Below are 6,077 nucleotides of genomic sequence, written 5' to 3'. Positions count from 1 at the left end.
CTTGGCTTTTTCTGTGTCAGCTCGTGTAAAAGCCTTCAAAAACTTTAAATGGTGCTTGTTTAGACATTAAAAGACAGTTATGAAGGCACCAACAGAGCTGCGATGGAGCTGATGTGGGGATGCTGGGATAGACGCGTTCAAACACTGAATAAGGTGCATTTGAGCAGCTCTCGCTCTCTCTTTGATGAGAAGAGAGATTGAAAGAGCGAAGCACCACGCTGCCTTTCATCCCCCCCGTGAGGCGGTGGAAAATGGGTCAGTTAGCAGAGAGCACAGACCCCTGCTGGAACACACACACACACACACAGGCATATGGGATACATACACGATTCATACAAAAGCACAAACTTAAAAAATATATATAAAGGGAGTAATATAATCATACAAAGCCTCAGCTATAAATAGTCAAAGAGCAGATGAGGAAATGCAGATAATACTGTGGATAATATGCTGTGGAAGTATTAGATAATGCTAATCATGACAGATAATATTAAAACAGGGAAATCAGATAACAAGGAGCAAAGGAAAAGCAGGTGGTAACATACATAAAGAAACAGCATAACGCTAAATATAGAAACATATGAACATCAGATAATATCACAAGAACAGCAGAGCAACACAGTGTTGCTTAAAAATATGGACATAGGGAGATAAATTCCTCAAGGAAATAACATTTAATAACATATTTTATCATTTTAGTCTAACATTGTGTCATTACGGTTATTACACAACAAAATTTCAGCAATAATAAAAGTGTCTGTGCACACTGAACATGCTGTGTAGATCAATAATAAATCACAACCAATAAGAAACACTCAGTGTTTTAAAGTTCTTTCGATGTTATCGAAGTATTTTATTTTTTTATTAATTATTCACATTATTATAAATGTGAAAGTTTTTCATCATTTTATTCTGCTTTCAATTAATGAAGAAATTTGTAATCATTTAAAACAACAGTGCTGTGTTTGCACATTCTCGCACAAATTCAGTTTTCTGTAATACTTCATCTGACAGCAATTTTTGTTAACTTCCATAAACACACAAATCTCTCTGCAGAGACTGAAATCTAAAGAACAAAATGAAGGGTTGTTTATTACGTTTGATTAAAACTCTGAATAACATGGCAGGGATAGTGTTTATAGTCGTTTATGATGCTAGACAAGAATACATATTGACTTCATTTTTCATCTTGTTTTTTATTTACAGAGCACTTTATATAATAGAGAGTGTTTTAAAGCAGCTTCACTATATTAAAAAGGGAAGTAACATTTTTAGTATTTCAATTTAGATTAGGGTTTGATTATTTTATCAAAAATAATATTAAATTATTAATTATAAATATATAAACATTACTTATTTCTTAATTATATTTCAAAAAATACTTTATAAATTATAATTGTAATTTATTAAATACTCTTGATTGTTTCTAGACTGCTTTACTTGGTTTAATAAACAAACAAATAAATCAAATCTCTCTTACCTTTGTGGATCACAAGAAGGAAATCAATGGGACATAAAAGAGAAAGAAACACATTCATTAGTAACATAGCAGATTTCTATAATTCATTACACTGTGAACAAAACATTTACAAAACAACTTTAAAGACTCTACTTTCTTGCTAGGCAAGGTTAAAGGTCAAACTAGGAATTAATATAGTGATCAAATGTGTTTGGCCCTGTTTATAGCAGCTTTAAGGTCACCTCAAGGGCTTCAGACTAGTATTTGAGTCATGTTGTTACATACGAGCATTAATTATTCATGAGCCATTTAGCACATACATTACATATTCATGAGCAGGTGGAGTGAGGGCTGGAGTTCAGAGGCCAAATCCACACACTCGCACACTTCTTCCTGAGAGCAAGAGTGCATATTCCAGCACATGATCTGATCCTGCTCTGCTTATCCAGCAAGTAGAATCAGTGTAACTGTACTGTATGGCACATTCCAAACGTGTCTGTAATCTTATCAGAACTGCACAGCCGCAATGCAAACCAAAGTGGGGCAGGAACAGTGTGCCTTATTTCCTATCAGACTGGCATTACAAGCAGCAGCTGAGCCAAGACCCCCTGGGCATCCCTGCAGTGCTCCTGCCTTCATCCAGCCTTAATCACCCTTCACAGATCACACCATATGCTCATTCTCTCTCGCAAGCTGCCTTCAAACAACAACCTGCCTATAAAAAACATCCTGAACTCACTCACGGTTCACATTCAACCTCAACTGTACACTGCCAGAGTACTGACTCAGCTCTCAGGGCGTAATAATAGCAACTTGTGCAAGTTTACATATATAAAAAAGATTTGGTATAAGGAAGGTAATCGGCTTAATAACTAAAGGGCTGCACAATTTATTAAAATAAAATGTAAACTGCATTATGACTGTGCAATTATTAAGGGCTGTTTACACACAAAATAATTGATGTAATAAACAATTTAACTTGAAAAAAGCCTGTTCATACCAAGAACGATCACTCTAGAGATAACGATATTAGCGGACAATATCGTCTATTCTAAGCACTTAAAATTTTCGGGTGTCAATGTTTTGTATTGATCATAAGCAGGAAAAAAATTAAAACCATATCTTAATCGTTATCTTTATAGTTATCGTCCTTGTTGTAAACAGGCCTTAAATGGCAGTTAATGCAGTTGTTTAGACCAAAACTTCCAAAACAAACTCTTTGACTAAACAAAAGTGATTATAAATATAACGTTTTTTTTTTAAATGAGTGGGTGAAGTGTTACGGAAGCCTTTCTGGCTTAGTGATGGAAAGGAAGTGGGGCTGATGAGGTGATGTAGGAAGCAGGATTAAGTTTCTAGATGTGACCGCAATTTAAAGAGGATTTAGCCAGCTGTACAACTCGCATAACTGATCTGACATTGAGAAAAAGATTTGCCCAAAACCCTGCCAAGAAACCAGGATGAGGAACCGATGTTGAAGGACCTCCTTCTAGGAATGGAATCAATATGTAATACTAAATTGAAATCACTTAAATTACACTGAGCAATCAAATGACATTACGACAAAGTATTAACACTATCTGTAAGTATTATTTGCCTTAGAACATTGACGTCAGTAATGGCAGGGTCATCCAGTGTGGACAAAAGCTCCTCAGTCCAGCCCGCTGCAGGTCACTCAATATGCTGATGCCATCTAGCTGTCGCTACGCAACACAGCTCAGAGTCACAGATGTTAGCAACAAAAGCCAAGCGGCAATTCATCTACTTTAAGTCCGTCTGGACACCAGTTGCCCATTTTCCTTCTGTCAACAGATATATATGGCAAGCATTACCAATCTAGCAATAACGTTTCAAATTCAGGCTTGCGTATAAATATGGAAAAATGTCCTTTTGGAGCCTATAATTACGCTGCGTCCTGCGGCGTTGCTGCTAATTCCATCTGAAAACGTCAACGTTACTAAAAAAGAAAAAAAAAAAACTTGCCTCATAGAATTTTTGAGATGGCAAAACAACAGTTTTAACTAAATATCTTGGGTTTTCATACCAACTCAGACTAACTTTACAGAAAATTGCACATACTCTTTATATATTACTACTTTGTGTATCCTTGTGTTGTCACAGTAGTATAAAAAAACTCATTACCATTTTACCATATTTTTTTGTGTTACCAAAAAAAAACTGTAGCATAAAAACCCTACTCATTATCATTTTACTGTATTTTTTTATATTTTACAAAAAAAAATCTATGTATATAAAAAATAAAAAAATACAAATACAGATCCTGGCTTGACATACATTAGAAAAGTATGTCTGTGAAAATGGGGGGAATGCGAAGGCAGGATTGGATCGTAACGTCTTAAATGCCGGGTCAGTGAAGGGTCAGTAGGCTGATGATTTGAATCAGGTGTGTATTTTACAAAAGACATCTCAAATTTGGTAAACACTGGTCACTAAATTAAAATGAAACTAGATTACTCCGTGTTAAGAGTGGAGACTCCCATTCTTTTTGTACAAAAGTCAGCAGTGTTGGCTATGAAACTGCATTTTTAACTTCACATGTTCAAGATAAGAGAGAGCGCAAACACAAAAAGCATGGAGGGAAGAGAGAGGCAGCGAGAGGAAGTGCTTGGTGTTCAGAAAAACAGGACATTAAGTTGGCTGCCCTCCATCAGATTCCTTTTAGAACACAGGAAGCCTTTCAAGATGTCAGCAATGCTAGTTGGCAGCAGAGTTTTCCTCAAAATATAGCTATAAATCACATTAAATGAAACCTTATAGAACAAAAAAAGATATATTTAGACAGACCGATCTCCACCTGGTCTGCACACCTAAGGGGCTGTTCATAAGAGTACCAAAAATCAACAGTTTCACAGCTTATTTTTCATAGTTGGGGTTAGGTTAAAAATTGTAAATTAACATTTTAAAATCTCACACTGTAAGACATTATACAACATCCAAAGACGTCTACCTGAGTCATGTGTTATAGAGCAGCAGTTGTGCACAGACTAACAGAGTACGATGCAAGAACATGTCCTGTTAATTACTAAGAATCTGAAGCTGGTTGCACTTGTCTAGTTGCTGCAACTAAATATTTGATTGTTGCACTGTTTAATTTATCTGAAACCAGGACTAACAACTGGTATAAAATAGCAGGCATTAAATTAAATCAGTAAGCACGTCTTCATGCCTTCAATCTTTTGTTGTTGAAATTCACGTCCATTTACTTTTTAAGATTTTACTTTAATTTTACATTTTAAGAAAATGACCTGACTCCTCAGCACAAAATCTATATAAATAGTGTGTGCATCTTGTGTCAGCACCTTGTGCTGATGCATGCTGGGCATGTCAAAACTAAAATATAAATGAAAATGTTCATTTGCATGGTTTGCAGTATTAATTTGTCTCTTATGCTCACCTAGGCTCATTTATTTGATCATAAAGACAGTAATACTGTAAGATATTAATGCAATTTAAAATAACCTCTTTCTTTCTTTTCCAGTCTTCAGTGTCACATGATCCTTCAGAAATCATTCTATATGCTGATTTAGTGTCAAGAAACATCATGTCATGTTGTTTAAAGAGCCAGTAAGATGAAAATTCGAAGCTTCCTATCACTGTTTATAAGTCCTGTACATTAGGTTTAAATCCATCCAAGGTTAAAAAACATTGTCATTTTGTCAAAATATCATTTTAAAATTACCTCAATTCTCAGAGATCCCCAAACGGTTCGCAAAGCTGTTCAAAAGATTCAGTTTCCTTAAACCCCACCTTTCGGTAGCATACTGTGTTCTGATTGGTCAACTAACATAGTCAGGTTTGATTGGTTGTTCCGCACACACCTCCACTGTTTGGGGTGAATTATGTCTTATTCCTCTCATCGTGAAGCAAACAGTAAAATAAAAAACTTGAACAGTCTCGCTGCTTTTTCTTCTGTGTGGGTGTATTCAAGCCGCACGCTTCAGTTTGAATCTGAATAGCGCGTTCAGCGCGGTGGCGTGGTCACATTACATATAACGAAGGGAGACATGATTACTTTATCACAGAATATCTGTTTTCGGCAGCACTTGTTTAGTTTTAAAGTAGACATGTCAAGCTTTCTATAGATATCTCTCTCGTGTCTCTTCGTTGAGTATTCACAGAGTTAAACTTCATTTTATTGACATGTTTGTACATGACGATCAGCGCAGACAGGCTGCAGACAGCACACATACTAATAAGACGCTCGGGAGAAAAACAGACACATAACTTCATAATCATACTTCGCGTTGTGATTCGGAGATGCTCGTTGTTCTAAAAAAAGTTGGTAATGAACCCTCTTTTATGGCCAAACGCTTTGAAAATCCCGCTGTACTCACCGAGATTAGAAAAGCAGTCATCAGTGAAATGTTGTGAACACAACAAAAGGGATTTGTTGTACTGCTCTGGTATTGTGGTGAAAATGAATTTTAGCCATTGGTTCTTCTGATCTTCATTCTTTGGCAGTGAAAATAAAACAAACGGTCTCCTCGACATGATGCTATCACACCCACCAGAGCCGCAGAGCGTCTGTGCGGGGGGTGGGGCAGTTCAGAGTTCCGTTTCTCTCAAGACGGTAGGCGGAGATTATTATGCAAAGTGC

The sequence above is a fragment of the Carassius gibelio genome, chromosome A11, assembly GCF_023724105.1.
Source record: "Carassius gibelio isolate Cgi1373 ecotype wild population from Czech Republic chromosome A11, carGib1.2-hapl.c, whole genome shotgun sequence".
NCBI classification, from domain to species: Eukaryota; Metazoa; Chordata; class Actinopteri; order Cypriniformes; family Cyprinidae; genus Carassius; species Carassius gibelio.
This window is presented reverse-complemented; position numbering follows the sequence as displayed.